Source organism: Leuciscus leuciscus, assembly GCF_965113295.1.
Source record: "Leuciscus leuciscus genome assembly, chromosome: 15".
Taxonomy (NCBI): domain Eukaryota; kingdom Metazoa; phylum Chordata; class Actinopteri; order Cypriniformes; family Leuciscidae; genus Leuciscus; species Leuciscus leuciscus.
Window position 1 is genome coordinate 31,381,605 of NC_138739.1, and position 20,654 is coordinate 31,402,258.

Consider the following 20,654-nt stretch of genomic DNA (forward strand, 5'->3'; position numbering starts at 1 on the left):
CTCGCACCTTATTGGGACTATTTTTTGATGGACAATGTAGCAACAATGGGTTGTACATTAATATTAATATTAGCTCAAATGATCTATAGGGAATTTTAATAATTAATCATGAATATGATTAATATTTTGCATATTACAGTTACATTAATTTATCGCAGCTGAACTAGATTGATATATGAATGATTACCATAACGGGTTATGGTTCGTCATTAATACATCAATAGTCTTATTTCAGCTCGAAGTTATGGGATAACTTTAATGGAATTAATTTAGCTATCAAACAATCTGTTTGTCCAGAAAACATTAAACGTAAGATTAACTTTACTCTCAAGGAAAATTATCCTTCTTACAAACACAAGAAAGAGTATCTTTTTCCAGGCCTTGAAAAAAACCAACTCTCTGTGTTTGTAAAATTAGGTTACTTAAATCGTACCAAGATAAAGCATATAGCTAAGATCGAACATTTCAGTGACTTCGCAACATGGGCAATTAAAACAGAGTCAATCAAGGACATATAATAATTGGACTAATACATCGAACTAAGGAATACATCAAACTACACAATACACACGGATTATATGTCTATGTCCATAAAATACAGTTAAACAATACAAGATAACGAACAACAGTGAGAGAGAGAATAAAATGATCAGAATTAGAGAAAGATAGAATGACAGAAAAGGATGAGAGAGAGGATGAGAGAGAGAGAGAGAAGGATGTCTTCCGGGCGAGCGCGAGCGCGGGAGGTTCAACGAGTTTCTTTCTTTGAGGTGAAGTTGCCGGGAATGATTCAGGCTAAGTTCATTCAGCTCGTGAATGAACAGAGGCGAATAGGAAAACGAAACTAGACTATAGAAAAACATACAAAGAAATAAAAGAGAAGAGAAGAGAGGCAGGCCGAAGCCGGTCCGGACTTGGGTTTCCAAAGTTTTGGAGGAGGGAGAGGAGAGTTGAGAGTTGAGAGAGAGGATAAAATGAAGGTTCGGACTTTTAACAGTGTCCCGTGTACGCCTCCTTTTGCGTAGAGGACGAATCATCTTAGCGCATTTGGTAGCGGGAAGATCTTTCTTTGTCTTGTCAGGACAACTAATCTGCATGGTTTATGATGGTATGAATTTTCGTCATTTCTACCCAGAAAGATTGTACACACAGAAGAGTACATTTTACTGTAATCTCGCATGTGTGAGTGTTTCAGTCAAAACACGACGGTTAACCAGATACCAAGGATGACAGATAAAACATTTAAGGATACACAATTACTCTCAAAAACCCGATTATAAGCATTTTACATTTGATTAACATATAATAAAATTGTAGATACTTCCATTGTGACATGTGAATACATCTAAGCACCAAAAGGAATATATTTAAAATATTTAGCGGTACTTTTCTCTGAAAAGTTCCATGGATGGTGTCTGTGTGTGTAATGTGTGTTTTGGAATTTGTGTGCGTTGGAATGTTGCGCCCCCGTTGTCTCCTTTGCATAGGGCTGGATGAGCTTGGTAGTCAAATTTTATGACCTGCCAATGAGATCGGGTTACGGGATGCGATTCTACTGGGAGAACATTCTTCAAAAATACATTTCAGAGCCAAACACTCGAAGATCATAACTATATGATCAAAACAACATTAATCACACATACATACAGGAAGTTCAGATACAAGTCTGAGTTACATACATTAAAAGGATGTTAAGTTAAACACAAAGGATGTTTGTGTGTGTGTGTGTGTGTGTATGTACGTGTGTGTGTCATTCAGAATTCAGGCTGCTTTTGTGAACTCTTGTCCTTTCCCCCACCCTTTCGGGGGGTTTCAGGATGTGAGTCCCGTGAGTTGGCGAGATTTGAATCAAGGGACTAGGTCGACCCTTTTGCTCAACGCTCGGCTTGTTATAAATGTGTCATGTGCCAGGGAGGCCCTAGCCCGAGCGGCGCCCCCGCTGGTCAACATGCCCCAAAGGGGGTCGTAAACAGAATGCTCTTTGTTTACTCAAGACGAAACGAGCTGTGTTTTGCAAATCAGGATTCGCTAATTCAGAACATCTGGCCGGATGCCAAGTCAGTGTCGCTACAACAAACATTTCATAAGCATATTAGGCTAAAAAGTAGCAGGATTGCTTTGTTTAAAATGTATTTAACTCCTTAATATCAAATTTGTTAAAACTCTATGTCACTGGCCTTCGGATGGTCTTCACACAAGGTGCCTCCTGTTTAATGATTGCTCCACCCTCAAATATGATTGGACATTTGATAGGTCATGTCATTTTGATCACATGACACCACTGCTTTGTCTAACCCATAGTTTCACTGCCATTCATGTATTTATGGGGGACCTACAAGCACTAGACCTTAGGTGTCCCACATTAGGCAGTGTCCCACATTAGGGCAATTCACCTCGCTTAATGTAGCTTAATGGACTAATACAGTGAAATAAGACCAAACTCGCACCTTATTGGGGATGTAGGCTCTACTATATAGGCTACAGGCAAGCAGATGGACTCAGAATATGAATTTAACATTTCCCAGCGTTTCCCAGTGATTTACAGGCATAAAATCAACACTTGATCAATTAATACTAACACTCTCTCTCTTTCTCTCTCTCTCTCTCTCTCTCTCTCTCTCTCTATATATATATATATATATATATATATATACACACATATACATGTAGCCTACTGCATTAAATTAAACTGGGAAGGGTAATGGCACTTGCATTTTGTAGTCCTATGTTAGTTTAAACTGTAAATCATTTTGGATAAAAGCATCTGCTAAATCACTAAATGTAGGCTAAATGTAAAATGTGCGAATGTCCAATGTCAAGCCAACTTTGTGCCAGTATATCACTGGGAAACGTTCAGCATTAAACTTTGCGCGTTAAAGGACAAGCAAAGCATCTTTTGCAGCGATTTTTGTGTGAGCATATCAGTGAACACCCCTGACCACAGAAATTTCTGGGGCCAGCAGCATGTGTCCAAATTTCAATCTTAACCGTTCTATTTCATCAGAAATGATCTGAAAACAGGGCTTTAAGTGTAAAATACCGAACTTGTCCTTTAAGTTCATATTCTGAGTCCATCTGCTTGCCTGCGAGTTTGGTCTTTTATATCACTGTATTAGTCCATTTAGCCACGTTAAAGGGATACTTCAGGATTTAGCATTTGTATTAGTAGAAAACCTGTAGTATTTTCGAATGACCGTGCTTTCCAAATCATCATATTGCGTCATCGGAGGATTTTTTGGCCAGAGGCTAAAGACAACAGCCAGTAGGAGGGGCTGTCCTGCATGTTCTCAACCCGCCCACAGAGGGATCTCACTCACATAATGTACACATAGTTCAGCCATCTTTCTTTGGAAGCTAAGTCAGCAGGCTCTTGTTCTGTGGAGAAAACTGAGTAGTAGGAGAAAGCTGAGTAGTAGGGGTTACCATCCTCTTTTTCCCCGGACATGTCCGGCCGTCGAGATCGTCCAAAATGTCCTGGATTCGGCTTTTGCTTTCTGCGGTCGCCATTCATTGTTTACATGCACACCTTTTGTTTCAATCTAACTGAATTCATTCCGATTGGTGAATGTGAATGTAGTGTTTACATGAACGCTAAACAAGTGATTGGTTGATGTGCGTTTTAACGTTGCTAAGAAAATTCCCGCTCTTCCGTGAGAGATGCGAGACCGGCTCATCAGTAATCACACCACCGGCCTCGCGCCGTTCTCCCGCGGCCGTCAGCCTCGTCCTGCTCGCCACAGTAAACATAATGAATGGCAACTGTAGAACGCAAAAGCCGAATCCCGGAGACTCGCTAGTAGCCTAGCTTTGTTGTTTTCAACTGCGCTCTCTTACCAGTAGGCGTGGCTTGGGAGTGACCTCCTAGGGTAGCAAAGCAAGTGCATTCTGGGAGTTGTTGTCTTTCATCCACATAAGCCATAAATACATTTTCTGGCTTTTCTTAGTCTAGAAAGCTCCAAATTCAAAAATAATTTATATGTCCTGCAGGGAAATCCTGAAGTATTGAGGGAAACCCATAGCCTACTGCATGCAGCACATCACCGCAATATAAAGTTAAGGCAACTAAACAACCAAGAGAAATATACAGTATGTCAACCTCAAATGTAACATTGGATCTGTACATCCGCATCGGGGAAATAACATTATAATCTCGTTCAAGAGAGATGATTGTAGGCTACACAGGAAAAGTAACTGTGAAGACACTGAATTTAACATAAAAAGCCGTCATAATAATCACAAATACACTTTGCTGACATGAGTTTTTATGAATGAATGGCTTGCTCTAACTGTTGTGGTCTTCGTCTACAACACGCGCTTGCACCCCCTGCTGGTGAGGCCGACTAACAGCAGATGGATAGTATGCTCGGTAATCTACTGCTTTTCCTGCAGTTGCTGGACGTCAACGTAGAATTTTCTGTCGAATTTCAACCACTGTATTTGAAGAAGTGAATTTGCAAAGCGAAATAAAATGGACCGAAAATTGCCTGTTGGGTATTATAGGTTGTATTTTTAAACAGTTTGAATATTTTGGAAGTGAAATATGAAAGGTGAATATGGATTATTGAATTTTTAATAATGAAAATGTGTTTGAAATGTTTTGAATTGAAATATTCACAGCTATAATATTCAGCCATGCTGATTTTTAGCCCATAAAAATGCAAGCCCTAAAAATACAATGCATTAAAATGCAAGCATGGTTAATGCAATTGTTAAGTCCCAGGGTCTTTTAATATAATCTGTTGTGAGAAAATTCTTGTGTGCCCTGTGTTGTGCTCTGTTTCTCTTCCTCACTCTCTCTCACTCAGGTTAATTACCATCAGCTGCAACTCGTTGTGAGCATGCCTGAGTCTGAGCAGAGGAGTATTAATGCAGCACTCAGAGAAGCCTGTGCTGAGGAACACTTCTTCCCCAGCCTCAGACTGAGATTGTGTGTTTTGTGAGAACTGTGCTGATCCTTGAGTTAGGAGTAGACCTATACTCATTTGTTGAGTGCTAAGAAGTGATTGAGTTTGCTTTCTAGTGTTGATTTCTCTACCTGTGGGTAATTATAAGGTCTTGTATGAAATCTTATTAGCTTTGCTCATTTTGGATTATCTGGGAAATGTAGGGAGAGGGTGCCTTTTTATTTTAATAAAACATTTTTTTTAATTTTTTTTTTTGGTTAGAGAGGGAGCTCAGGAAAGTTTTGTTGTTGATTTTCATCTTTGTTTTTGTACAGGGTAGATGGCTCCCTTAAACCTGAGTTAGTCTGTTTTTGTTTGTTGTTTTAGGCCATGCTCTCTCCTGAAGACTTATTCCCATCCTTTGCTAATCTCTTGAATATACAACAGAAACACATTTTGCTTGTACTTGAAGCTGTGTTTGCTTTCACTCTGGGACTGAGGCTGAAGTGTGTTATCCATGTAATTTGTGTGTTACTTTTTTTTTAATTTTTTTTATCATATCTTCTTTTTTCTTTGTTAATTCCCCTCCTGACCCCTAGACTGGGAGGAGAACGTAACACAATGCATTTTTTCTTTTTTCTTTTTTTTTTTCCCCAAGTAGGCTAGTGCAATTCAACAGGCTTTTTTGTTTCAAAAACATTTGCCATTATTTTACTTCTCTGTTATTTTACTTCTCTGTTATCATGCAAGCACAAACATTACATGAAGAAAATTGATTGCCAAAACAACATTACATCCAACAACAGAACACCGGGGGCCTGTACCATGAAGCCGGTTTAGGTGGCTAGCCAGCTATGTTTCAGTTTAGTTTCCGCCAACCCTGGGTTTTAGGTACTATGAAAGTAGTTTGGATTTAATCGGAGTTCGTTGCCATGGTATCTTACGCTGCACGGCTAACCTGCTCCGGTGCAGAGTGGCTGCGTTCGAAACCGCATACTTCCCTACTATTTAGTATGGGAAAAAGAGTAGGCGAGCGAAAAAGTATGTACGAATCCAAAAGAGTAGGCGAGAATTACCTGGGTGACGTATTAATTATCGCGAGATTCGGACTTAAGTGCGTTCGAATATGCCTACTTTCCTACTATATAGTAGGCGAAAACAGTACGTGAAGGAAGCAGTACGTTCAAAACATCAGTATTCATAAAAGAGTAGGCGAGAAGTTCCCGGATGGCTTACTGCTTCCACACAGATTTTTGAGTGCTGATCCGTGGATACTCTTCTATCCCAGGAGGCCACGCGAGAGGATACGTCATTATCAAACATCGCGGAGATCAGCGACACGGGTGCTTTCAAATGTGAGTAAACACGGTTCCTTGTGTTAAAATTGCATGTGTTGAACTACTGTAGAGTAAACTGTTGAATTGTTGAAGGTGTAAAGACGTTACACAGTGTAGTATAGTTGTGATTTTGCTGTAAAAACTTGTTTTATTATGTATAACGTTAGCTAACAGGGGAGCTCCAGTAAGGACACGTAAGTTACGTCTCTAAAGTGGATTTACATAAACCATATATATATCTTAAAGACGCTTATTTGAAATGTCTATTTACATCTGACAGGAAAATCTTCAGTAAGTATTGCAGAAGAGCACATCACTACATGAAATAGACATCTGAGTGATGAATGTGTGCTAGAACAAATCTATAAAGTAACTAAACATAAGTTATCTATTTTATTTGTCCATTACTGTTGATAAATTGAGGAACATTTATGTTGGATAAAAAGTTAAAACAACCTCAACATGTAAATGTAGTGTTGCTCATAAATCACAGAGGTAATGTGAATCTTGTCTGGATGTTACAGGGACAGATGAACAGATGTGTGTTTATCCAGTGGAGAGTGGCTCATGAAGCTGAATGCTGCCGTCAAAGGCTTTGAGTGAGTATACTACAGACATGAATAATAACAACTATTTAAATATTAAGTTGTAGTTTATTTTAATTATTGTAATTTGAAACAGAGCCATTACAGCACTTTTCTGATTCTTGATTTCTGTGCATTTGCTGCAGATCTTTTGTGGTGGAGCAGGACCTGCAAGGGAAGATGATGGCGGCATTTGTGGGAAAAAAACACGTTTTTGTCTTCTAAATAATACTGAAATCAAATGACATTGTGCGGTTAAAATGACTGTTTTTTGTGTTATGTTTGTGCATTTTTGTAGGTTCTGCAATGTCAGCAGGCTGGTGTGAGCACTGAGGATGAGGAGCCCAGCGCTGAATCCTGGTAATGGTGCCATGGATGAGTCCCTCCATCACTCCACCTGCCCTTATGAGACCCTCCATCACTCCACCTGCCCTTATGAGACCCTCCATCACTCCACCTGCCCTTACGAGACCCTCCATCACTCCATCACTCCACCTGCTCTTACGAGACCCTCCATCACTCCACCTGCCCTTATTGCCTCAGATTGTGAAGCACAACACATCACGCAACAACCTCCGGCACGAAGGCACGGCTCACCTCTGGTGGTCAGCTGATTCATCAGAATAAAGCCGCAGAATGGGAACCGCTGTGTTGAGATGGCAGAAGGATGTGGGGTTCAGCGCCTGTAGCCTACATACATGATTGTAGTTTGAATAAAGCTTTGTTTCATGTGTTGACTTGTATATGCATTTGTTTATTGTGTGATGGTGACTTTGATTAATTATTTTACTCATTTATTAATATTTCTCATTGTTGTCAGTAAATAAGATATAAATATTTAATTAATGCTTTATTTATTGTTTGAATGAAAATGTAGATATGTTCACTATACACATCTAGAGTGTATTCATGCATAGCTATGTCGTATGACATACATTACATTTTGTTTGTTTTATTGAATTATTTTCAGTAAAAATTAATATAATTAAGTATTGGTCAGCATTTATCATTATTATTGTATGTTTTGGGGTGGGATAGCAATGCAATTCATTCTGGGGTAATATTAATTTTTAACATTAATGATACTTACATTTTTCGAGTATAAAATCAACAGTTTTCTCCAAAGGCGAATCTTCACACAGCTGCCCTTTGTGCAGACATTACAAACGCTGGAGAAAACCGTTCTAGGTAGGGCTGTTGAGTTACTGATGTTATGAGGTGTATATATATATATATATATATATATATATATATATATATATATATATACACACACATATATCAATCATGGGTTTGCATACATAATTTTATACACAGGAAAAAAGAACCTACAAGGTTGAATATCGTAATATATATTTTCTTAAATAATTAGTTATAATACACTTAAAAAATTCATTTTTTTTTATTTATAGGCCTAGGCCTGAGGGATGAAACGAGAGTTAAATTCATCAAGAAAAAGAGGAAAACATAAAGCAGTAAGCCATTTTTGCTTGTGGCTGAAAATGTTTGGATATAAAATAAAGAAATTAACAACATATTCAAGAGATGACAATTTTGGGATTTTGTAATAAAAATAAATAATATCGTTAAGGATAAAACGGTGGGTCACATTAGTAGGGTTAAATATAAGAACTTAAATCAACCCTAAATGTATTCACAACATAAATGGGCAGCAGTTTCTTCAAAAAGACCACAAAATGAGCAAGTTTAATCAATATCAAGATATTTACAGATAGATGAATTAAACGTGTCGTTCAAAATTTTCAAGTTGTGGCCGATGGTTGTGACTCTTGTGATAACGCGTCGTAGGTCACATGATAACGTCAACATGGCAGATGTCCGGTTCGCATTCATACTCAACGAGATCTGGCTATAAAGTACCTACTCTTTTAGCGCTCGTTAAGTAAGTACTTATTGAAATTAAGTACCTACTCATTGAGTATGCGGTTTCGAACGCAGCCGTTATGTTCTGGATTCAAGATCTCAGACTGAAGTTTGACCAATCAGCTGAGAGCAAAGAAACATATAGGTGACGTAACTTATTCCCAGTGTCTATTGCAATTTTCCAAATCTGGTGGACATCTCAGCGCAAATTGTTTGACGAGCACTTCTTAGAGAAAGAGTTTTTAGCCAGACAAAATCCCCTTGCCTTTCCTGATAGTTACTTGTATGAAAGATAGCCTACAGATTTTCCGCGGAAGGAATGTCTTATCTTTGCACACTTCTTGAGCCGCACATAAATAATTTAACACGTCGAATTCATGCACTTACTGTACCGCAAATGGTATTGCGTTGCGTTTTTTTTGTGCAAATGGTACATACTTGCACGCTGGGTGACGCACAGAAGCTAGGGGAAAACACGGTTTGTCGAACCATTCGCAAGGTGGTCCTCGCTCTGCAGGAGTACGTGAATAGTTTCATTTATAATGTTCCCTGGACATTTATCGACCATGTCCATAAAAGAGGGCTTTTATAAAATTGCCGGTAAGATATATTGATAGGGTGACATCACATGAACGTCTCGGTTACGGATGTAACCCTCGTTCCCTGAGTGGGAACGGAGACGTTACGTCGGATGACGACGATTGGGGTTTCGCTTAGAAGCCTATCACCTTCGAGTATATAAAACGAGCCAATGGCAATGAAATGCCATGGGTCTGCGGAATTTGCATAGCGTAACTCCGCCCGCCGCAGGGGGTATATAAGGAAGTACGCTGGCACAATGCAGATATGTCTTCGCTGAGGAGCCGAGACTAGCCCCAGGCGTTTTTCAGCGGTACAGCGGAAGTGGCAGGAAGACGTAACGTCTCCGTTCCCACTCAGGGAACGAGGGTTACATCCATAACCGAGACGTTCCCTTTCGTGGTCACTCCGAGTTACGTCGGATGACGACGATTGGGGTTCCAGTCTAATCACGCCACCTCGGCTGTCTTCCAGTGCCCTGCGTAAGTCTGAGCTCCCTGTTGTGAGACTAGCACGAACGAAGGAGTCCTACTTAACACAGGGATACCAAGGTACACTGGGAAGCATATCTCCAGAGAGAAATATGCAATTATGCCCAGCCATTGATGGGGGGGACTTAGAATACACATATGACCCAGAGGGCTGCATATGGAAAATCACTGGGGTGTCCAGCCGCAGGTGGAATTTTAAACCCCAGGGGTGGCAAGGTGGCTTGCCAAGGGAAAGACACACGCTCACAAGGAGACTTACAGTGGAATACACATGTGGGGGTCGCCCAGAGGGGAACCATGCACATGGAGGCACCTAGTCAAGCGCAAAAGCTGCGTTATGGCAGATTGGCATAACTCAGGCGTTGACGTAACCAGTGCTGGAGGAAACTCAGACTCACCTGAGAGAAATATCGCACGTATCCCGTCCGTGGAGAGGAATGGCGAGCAAGCGAAGACACCTGAGCAGAATCTAGCACCGGCTGGTTGAAGCGAGTACATGAGAAGAAACTGGCTCTACTCGGAGATTATAGAATCTCGCGAATGTGTTGGGTGTCGCCGAGCCCGCAGCTCTACAAATGTCTGTTAGCGAGGCGCCATGCGCTAGAGCCCAAGAGGAAGCCACACTACGTGTGGAGTGGGCTTTCACACCAAGGGGGCACGGACGACCTTGCTGCTGGTATGCCAAAGCAATGGTATCCACTATCCAGTGGGATAACCTTTGCTTTGAGAGAGCCTTTCCCTTCAGCTTCCCACCATGACAGACAAAGAGCTGGTCTGAGGTCCTGAAACACCGCGTTCTGTCTACGTAAGCACGGAGGGCGCGTACTGGACAGAGCAGTGCCAAGGCTGGGTCTGCCTCCTCCAAGGGCAGCGCTTGCAGGTTCACTACCTGGTCTCGAAAGGGTGTGGTAGGAACCTTGGGCACGTATCCAAGCCGGGGTCTCAGGATCACGTGAGAGTTAGCCGGCCCGAATTCCAGGCACGCTTCGTCAACCGAAAATGCCTGCAGGTCCCCTACCCTCTTGATGGAGGCCAATGCAACCAGGAGCGCTGTCTTCATTGACAGGAACTTAAGCTCCACTGACTGTAAAGGCTCAAATGGAGCACTCTGCAGGGCAGTTAGAACCACTGAGAGGTCCCAAGAGGGTACGAAGGGAGGACGAGGAGGATTTAGTCTCCTCGCTCCCCTCAGGAACCTGACGATCAGGTCGTGCTTTCCCAGAGACTTACCATCAACTGCTTCGTGATGTGCGGCAATGGCGGCAACATACACTTTCAGGGTGGAGGGAGACAGCCTTCGCTCCAACCCTTCTTGCAGGAAGGAAAGTACGACACTGATCGGGCATTTCATGGGTTCTTGATGTTTAGAAGAACACCAGTTGACGAAGAGGTTCCACTTCAACGCATAGGCATGTCTCGTGGACGATGCTCTAGCGGAAGTGATGGTAGCCACCACCGCAGGTGGTAGGGTACTCAAACCTGCCTCGTCCCGTCCAGGAGCCACACATGGAGGTTCCAAAGATCGGGACGAGGGTGCCATAAGGTGCCCCGTCCCTGAGAAAGGAGGTCCTTCCTCAGAGGAATGGGCCAGGGAGGTGCTGTCGCGAGGAGTACTAGTTCGGAGAACCAGGTCCGGTTGGGCCAATACGGGGCAACCAAAATGACCTGCTCCTCGTCCTCCCTGATCTTGCGCAAGGTCTGCGCAAGAAGGCTCACTGGGGGAAACGCATACTTGCGTAGGCCCCGCGGCCAGCTGTGCGCCAGTGCATCCGTGCCGAGCGTGCCCTCGGTCAGGGAGTAAAACAGGTCGCAATGGGACGAGTCGTGGGAGGCAAACAGGTCTACCTGTGCGTCGCCGAACTGATCCCAAATCAGCTGGGCCGTCTGGGGATGGAGTCGCCATTCTCCAGCGAGAGGCCGAACTCGAGACAGCTCGTCGGCCGCCTGGTTCAGGTGTCCCGGGATATAAATGGCTCGAAGCGACCTCAGATGCTTCTGACTCCATATGAGGAGGTGGCGAGCGAGTTGCGACATACGGCGGGAGCGTAGACCACCCTGGTGGTTGATGTACGCTACTGTTGCGATATTGTCTGATCGGACTAGTACGTGCTGGCCCCTGAGCAGCGCATGGAAGCGGTGCAGGGCGAGACGTACAGCCAGCAACTCGAGGCAATTGACATGCCAAAGGCGCTGGGGTCCTGTCCAGGAGCCCGCGGCAGCATGACCATTGCACATGGCGCCCCAGCCCGTGTTGGAGGCATCTGTTGACACAACAACATGCCGGGAAACTCGTTCTAAGGGCACTCCGGCCCGTAGAAAATTGAGGTTCGCCCACGGGGTGAAGGTCTGACGGCAGGCTGGAGTCACTGGGACTCGGAGCGTGCCGTGTTGCCATGCCCACCTCGGGACTCGATCGCGAAGCCAAAGCTGAAGCGGTCTCATATGAAGCAATCCCAGCGGCGTTACTGCGGCTGCGGATGCCATATGCCCCAGGAGCCTCTGAAAAAGTTTCAGTGGAACCGCACTCTTGTCCTCGAACTGACGAAGACAAGTCAGCAGTGACTGCGCGCGCTCGCTCGTAAGCTGCGCGCACATGGCGACCGAGTCGATCTCCATACCGAGAAAAGAGATCCTCTGCACGGGGCAGAGTTTGCTCTTCTCCCAGTTGACCCGAAGGCCCAGACGGACTAGGTGCCGGAGCACTAGGTCCCTGTGTTCGCAAACCTGGTCTCGAGAGTGAGCTAGGATAAGCCAGTCGTCGAGATAGTTCAGGATGCGAACCCCGTGTTCCCGAAGGGGAACAAGGGCTGCCTCGACGACCTTCGTAAAGACGCGAGGAGACAGGGCTAGCCCGAAAGGGAGAACCGCGTACTGGTATGCCTGCCCCTCGAAAGCAAACCGTAGAAACGGTCTGTGTCGAGGTAAAATGGAGACATGGAAGTAGGCGTCCTTCAGGTCGATCGCTGCAAACCAATCCTGCGGCCGCACACACTGGAGGATGTGTTTGGCCGTTAGCATCTTGAACGGCAGCCTGTGAAGGGAGCGGTTCAAGACGCGCAGGTCGAGGATTGGCCGTAACCCACCGGACTTCTTGGGTACAATGAAGTAAGGGCTGTAGAAGCCGGACTTCATTTCGGCTGGAGGGACAATCTCGATCGCACCCTTCGCCAGCAGGGTGACGACCTCCGCTCTCATGACAGGGGCATTGCCACCGACCATAGTGAAGCGGACTCCGCTGAAGCGGGGAGGAGATCGCGCGAACTGAATCGCGTAGCCGAGCCTGATGGTTCTCGCGACCCAGCGGGACAGTCTGGGAAGCTCTAGCCAGGCCTGCAGAAAGTGCACCAGCGGGGTCATACGAACCACAGACGTACCGTCGGTGGGGCAGCGAGGCGGAATGACCGGCACCGGCGAGGGTGGCATCGCGGCCCTGTGCGGGGGCACGGTCATTAACCGCGTCCTGCCAGAGGAGGCCAGGGGAGGGCGCGCGTCCCACGGGGGCGTGCTCTGGCAGGGGTCTGGCGACAGAGGGGGATGAGAGGAGCGTGGCCCGTGGGCGGCGCGTGGCGGGACAGAGGAGGGCGGCAGTGGCGGGACCCGGGGGTGGCGCGCACTGCGGCCCTCTGGGTCTGTAGGCTCAGGATTGGGGATTTCGATTCTTTCTTTAACCACATTAGGGTGCTGCCCGTCGTGGGACGAGCAGCGGGGAGTGGAGAACAAAAGATTCTCCCCCGGCCCTCCACCGGGGGAAGGAGTGGCCCTGCTACCACCTCCTGTAGCGAAAAGAAAGCCAATCCTGAGCTGCCCGTCTCAGGAGCGCCGCTTAGCCTGGCGTTTAGCGGGCTGCGGGGCTGGAGAGGGCTGTGGCGCCTTCCTACGGCTTCCTCCACGACGCGGCCCAGATGAAGGCTGCTGCTGGGGCCGTGCGGGAGGGGCGGGAGCCACGGGAGGGCGCCCTCGGCGGCGAGCAGGCTGAGGATTCTGTACCGACGGCTGAGCAGCAGAGCGTCGGGGCAGAATGTGCTTAATCGCCTCAGTCTGCTTCTGAGCAGTCGAGAACTGTTGGGCAAAGTCCTCGACTGCACCGCCGAAAAGGCCGGCCTGGGATATGGGAGCGTCAAGCAGACGAGTCCGCTCGGGCTCACGCATATCAGCCAGGTTCAGCCAGAGATGTCTCTCCTGGACCACAGCTGTGGACATCACCAAACCCAGGGAGCGCGCGGTCACCTTCGTCGCCCGGAGAGCGAGGTCGGTGGCGGCGCGCAGCTCATTGAAGAGCCCTGGGTCTGTCCTACCCTCGTGCATGTCACGAAGCATCTTGGCCTGGTAGACCTGTAAGATGGCCATGGCATGCAAAGAGGCAGCTGCCTGTCCCGCCGCTCTGTAAGATTTCGCCACCATGGTAGACGAGAATCTACAGGCTTTGGACGGGTGCTTAGGATCACCACGTGATGAAGCGCTTGTCGGACACAGCTGCATCGCGACAGAACGTTCAACCGTGGGAATCCCAGTGTACCCACAAGCATCAGCTCTATCGAGGGGAGGAAAGGCGGAGAAAGCCGTCGAACGATCACGGGAAGACATGGGAGCCTTCCAGGACCGCGTGACTTCCTCATGCACTTCCGGGAAGAATGGTATTGGGGTTGGGCGGCGACGGGTGTCAGCGGCCGCTCCCAAAAACCAATCATCCAGCCGCGAGCGCACTGGATCAGGTGGCGGCACCTTGTGATGCAGCGATGGACATAGTATCTTCCTCTGGAGCTCCAAACGAGACGCGCTGGGGCTCCGAAGAGGGACCAGCGGTCTCAGTTTGAACACTCGCGGGTGCTGATGCTGGAGAGGGGTGTGTGGACCGTGGACGTGTCGGCGGTATGTCCCACACAGTCACCCTCAGGTCACCCCGGCCACCAGCCGAAGTACTAGCCCTCTCGGGACCAGTAGATCGGGGTGTGGGTAGGGGGACTCTCGCTCTAGTGAGCTCATTGAGTCTCGACCGCAGCATAGAGATGGTCATGTTCCCGCAGTGGGAACATGAGTCATCCACGAACGCTGCTTTAGCGTGATCAACGCCCAAACACGTTAAGCAACGATCGTGCCCATCAGAGAAAAATATCTCGCCACCGCAACCAGAAGTGCACGGGCGAGGCATCTTTAAAAAGACGTGCCACGTGCAATGCTCTTTTTGTGAGAGGAAAAACTCCGCGGATGCTGAAGCGAACAGGGAGAAACACACTATCTGTCAGATCACTGACAAGATCAGCAGGGTAGTGAGCACTCGCTGAAAACGCCGTCACACCAACACCGGAGAGTTCGCTCGTCTCGAAGGTAAGAGAAGACTAACTCAGAATATTTGGCTTGCAGGAGTGGAGAAGTTCTCGGCTCCGAAGCGAAAACATATCTGCATTGTGCCAGCGTACTTCCTTATATACCCCCTGCGGCGGGCGGAGTTACGCTATGCAAATTCCGCAGACCCATGGCATTTCATTGCCATTGGCTCGTTTTATATACTCGAAGGTGATAGGCTTCTAAGCGAAACCCCAATCGTCGTCATCCGACGTAACTCGGAGTGACCACGAAAGGGAACACATTTTTATCTTATTTTTTAAGCAAATTTCACAAATGTACAATACAATATAATACATGTTAAGAATTATTTTAAATCTTTTTTTATTATTATTCTGTTAATCTTATGATATGATTCCCTAGAGTCATTGCAACATGTATGCAGTCTATTGCTCCAATCTCCACTGCTCTAGGGGAACTTAATGTTCAGGTAGAGATGATGTGAATATGTGAGATGATTATTTTCTGTGAGATGAATCTTTAAATTAATAGTAACATTAACAGATATAACAATGATCTACTAAACATTTCATCTGCAGACGACTTGTGGTCATGAACGTATGATCACAAGTTTGGATGCCAAATGGCCTGGCTCCAGTGCCTGTCTCACAAATTTTCCGTGAGTCTGTGTTTTGTCAGCGCTTTGAGGAAAGCAAGTTAAATTTGGTACAGTACAAAACACTGTTAATTTGAACTGAGATAGAAAAACCTACACAATAACCCCCTATCATGACCCTCAGACAGGGCCACAGCACCACTTCAGTGTGGCCCTCAGTAAAACCAGAGTGAAGATAGAGATGACCTTTGGCATCCTAAAGGCACATTTCAACTGTGTTCGGCGCTTAAGAGTCACCAGAGCAGGCATCACAGATAGTGGCTGCATGTGCCACTCTGCACAATATAGCCACCAGTAGAAAGGAGCGAGAAACACCACAAAACCAGCTTCTCCCCGATGAAACTGACCCGTCACACTTGACCACCCAGCTGGTGCAGATGTAGATGCAATCACTATACAATATTACACTTAATAAAAGCACATTGAAACTGCAGATAGGTCTCAAACTGTTTTATTGGTTTTGTGGGATGGGAGGGAGAAAGAGAGTAAGACAAAGTTGCATAAATAAATATTCATACTAAAGTGTTACTTGGTTAAATAAGTTCACATACTGAGATCAGTTTTATCCAACTGTTTGATCTCCAATTTTTTTTTTTTTTTTTGGAGCCTCCTCAGCTCACAGTCCAGCTCCTTTAGTGAACAGTCTAGTTCAAGTCTCCTTTAGTGAACAGTCTAGTTCAAGACTCCTTTAGTGAACAGTCTAGTTCAAGTCTCCTTTAGTGAACAGTCTAGTTCAAGTCTCCTTTAGTGAACAGTCTAGTTCAAGACTCCTTTAGTGAACAGTCTAGTTCAAGACTCCTTTAGTGAACAGTCTAGTTCAAGACTCCTTTTGTACAGGGCCCTGACTGAGTCTGTTTCCACCTGAAACATAATTCCACCACAAACATGATCATTACAAGTTTTCTGGAGGCTCATCAAATGACAAAAAGTTCCTTGACTTCCTACAAACACAGGACTGACTGTAATTTATGTCAAGGGTTTAAAGCATTACCTTGTTCACATTTCTTCTGAAGCACATTGAGGTAGAGGCCTCAGTTTCTGGGGCAGGTTGTGAAAAATCCCACAATAAAAGAAATGTGTAAGGGCCAGTCCCTTTTTTATGCCCCACATTCAAATGTTTGCCATAATAAAAAGCCCAGTGCATTCACATCAGCAACTGTCTGAGAACACACAGACAGAGTGTCATCATTTCCTCCACCCTAATAAAATTTTTTAAAATAGGCCAATGTAAAGCATAACTGTTGTAAAGCAGGTTATGTTTGGTGTTCTGTCTGCTGCATACTGACCTCTGTGTGGGAGACTGTGTGTATGTGTGCTGGCTTCAACAGGGACACTGTATTTCCCTTTACTGCAGAACATTCAGCCATATTTAAAACTAAAAAAAAGTAGTAATGTATTGCACACGTACCCAGTGTTACTTGCTTAGAGGAGCCAGCACCAGGGTCAGATTGTACAGCAGTAGTACTTATACTATGGCAAGTGTCAAAATGATTAATTACTTTGACCTTTGACCTTTTGGCAGGTTGAACTTCCGGTGACCTTATGATTGATGGGTTGAACTTCCGGTATGAGGTCATGGGATTAACCTTTGCCCTTCCTACCTATCGATCATGTGGTTTGACAGTTGCTTTTGCCCCGGTGACCTAGCTAGTCCTAAATCATAGTTTTGACGGTTAGTTTTTGACCTATTTAAATAGAACAGATGTTTGAACTTTGTCCCAGTTATGTGTGTGCGTGTGTGGTTATATGGCTTGTGCCTGTGCCTGCAGTTATTTCATATATGTGACATTCAGTTATTTCACATTTATATATAAAACATTCTATAATTTATATAACCTAAAACAATTAAAGGTTGAAAAAACATTTAGTTATTTCACATTCATATGTAAAACATTCTATCCTTTATATAATCTAAAACAATTAAAGGTTGAAAAAACATTTAGTTATTTCACATTCATATGTAAAACATCCTTTATATAATATAAATTATCATGCTAAAGTTCTTTTTAAAAGTGTATAACATAAATTATATAATCTAAAGCAATTTAACTAAGGTTGAAAAATATTCTGTTCTTTTAAAAGCTTACTAAAACCAATAGTTTTAGTTTTAGATAAACAAAAGAATAAAAAATCACCTTACATGTTTGTAAGTCTTGTTGGTCTCTGACTCAGCGATCAAGATATCAGGTGCTGAATTTATTTCAAAGTATAATCCTTTAAAGTTTAAAAGATATCTTTTTAAAAAATGTTTTAAATTGAATACACTATTAAAAGTTGTAATAATGTTTTTTAAATGATTAAAAGTGGTAAAACAAAAAACACTGTGTTTCCTGAACGCCTCACCAGAGCACTCAGAGTGGTGCGCGCACGTGTCATCAGGGGTGCGTGTGCCTGCATCTATGCGCGCCTCCTCTTTCTGTGAGCTCTGACATCTGAAACAGGATCCCCCATCCACATTCCTGAGCACGGTGAAAGTGATAATAATGTTTTATATTTCACACAATAATATAAAATAAAATATCTTGCTAAAGTTGAAAAACATTCAGTTCTTTTTAAAATATAAAAATCTACTGAAACCAATAATTCAGCTTTAGATAATCAAAAGAATAAAAATCATCTTACTTTATTTTAGAGAGTTGAATAAGCTCTTAACACATCGATGTCCACAAAAAATGCAATGTATGAAACGGGTTCACGGAAATAAAAAATCATCTTACGTGTTTAGAAATCAGGGCCCTCTGGCCTCTTTTTACACCAGCGGGACTCTAACTCACAGATCAGAATGCTTCTCAAAGTAAAAGCCAGAGCACATCGTATTCCAGAGAGCATCAAGGCACTGTGATTAAACAATGTCACAAAATTACAATCAGTTAAATGTTTAGAGAGTTAAACAAGTTTATGAATGGGTTCACAATATTGTTTTACACAACTTGTTTACTGAATTCATATAGTCATTTCTGAATGACCTCACACTGCCTCAAAACATATGGGAGCACGCATCTATGTATGTGTGTCAAAGCAGTAAAGGAGCCGCGCGCGTGTCTGTGTGTCTATGCGCGCGTCCTCTGCTTTCTGACATCCCCCTCCTTCTGCTCCTCCACATTCCATAGGTAACAGTGAAACTGTGAAGTGTATCTCACACCAACTAACGTTGAAAAACATTCTGTTCTTTATAAGTATATAAATGAAATGGTTATAAAAATATCTACTGAAACCAATTGTTTTAGATAAACAAAAAGAATAAAATCCATCTTCCAATAACACATTCTATTCTTTAAAAGTATATAAATAATATAATATAAAATCACAGAGTGGTTCTCTCTCTCTCTCATTTAAAAGCATAACCTTAAAAGTTTAAATCAAATATTTAAAGTTTCAATACATTCATATCTTCTATTTATCTTTTAGAAGACTTATGTATGATATAAATGATTTTGTTTAACGGTGACCTAAAGTATAATTGTTATTAAACAATGTCTGTTCAAAAACTTTAGATGGTTGAAAAACTGTACTTAGTCGTCTTTTATCTCATTTATATGAAAAGATTCAATCAGCATTTTTTGTCCATGCGGGGGTTTCAATTTTTATGGCTTTCCATAACTATAATGATGTACACCTAAACACAGAAAACTACATTTTAAAAAAATGAAATAAGTAAATCATTTAATATCATTTTGCGCACACACACGGTTCCAAAAAATAAACTAATTTCTATTTTAAAATTAAATTATTATTAATATATATATATATAACCAATAAATAATAACATATACTACTAAAATGTAAACAAAGTTTTAGCTAAATAAATAAGTATATAAATAAAAACACCTTACATTCCTGAGGTGAGAAAGGGGTTTCCTATTATCAGACTAACTGAAGTTGAAAAACATTCTATTCTTTAAAAGTATATAAATTAATTGTTTATAATATAAAATCACAGAGTGGTTCTCTCTAACATAATGATTTTTGAACTGCATATTCGATCATGTACACCCTAAACATGTACACACATGATACTTCGATCATGTACACCATCACAGAAAACTACATTTAAAAAAAATGAAATAAATAAATAATTTAATAAAATGTAAACAAAGTTTTAGCTAAATAAAAATACCTTACATTTCCAGAGAGGCGAAGTAGTTCTTTATGCAATGATAAAAACAATCCAAAAAAGCAAATAGTTTAAGTTGTCCTATAACAGCCCCAGACCCTCCCGGTGATAAACTACAGTGTGAACTGAAGCTTCAGGATATAGGGCGACATACCAGATGAGTCTCGGGGGGACAATGTCGCAGTAAATCTAGTCTGCATTTCAGAGCATACTACATCCAGAGTTTATACTAAATTCATTTAAAAGCATAACCTTAAAAGTTTAAATCAAATCTTTAAAGTTTTATTAAAACCATATCTTCTATTTATCTTCTTAGAAGACTTGGGTATTATTGTTACTAAACAGCATCTGTTCAAAAACTTTAGATTGTTGAAAAACTGTGCTTAGATCATAGATCTTTTGTCCATACAACATGTTTGCCACAATGTTTTTAAGAAATCCGAGGACTTCACATTGCTCTTATTTAGACAAAGTTGTATCATTTGGAAAATCACCACACAATTTGAGAGACGCAATGTGTGATAAGTAAAGTTGGTCTTGAGCGAATATTTAATCTTACTGGTAACTATGATCTATTACACGTATAAGATCATTTTTACTTGTATCTCCCGAACTACCCTTAGGTGAAACCCTTTACTGAGAATATACTATCGGTTATCTAGAAGTTTCAAATGTTAGCATTTGTTGATGGTGGTCGCATGAACAGACTTTGGGGAGAGCTATAGCAGAAAGCATGCCCTTTGAACTCCTCAATTTTGGAGTCCTCCCAAAAGAATTTCTCCCATCTACTCGCTTTTTGCAACTTTGGTAAATGTGCCAAGAA

The 20,654-nt window shown here is 43.2% G+C and overlaps 1 protein-coding gene and 1 long non-coding RNA gene across 2 annotated transcripts in view; one reads left to right on the forward strand and one right to left on the reverse strand.

The window, feature by feature from the left end:
* The window catches only part of LOC309475408 (complement receptor type 1-like), a 179,455-nt gene that overhangs the window by 36,755 nt on the left and 122,046 nt on the right, over window positions 1–20,654 (reverse strand). The window lies entirely within an intron of this gene.
* Window positions 5,867–7,086, forward strand: LOC309476748. Its single transcript, XR_014198331.1, has 3 exons — window positions 5,867–6,238; window positions 6,745–6,819; window positions 6,951–7,086. It is a non-coding gene; the product is annotated as an uncharacterized lncRNA (long non-coding RNA).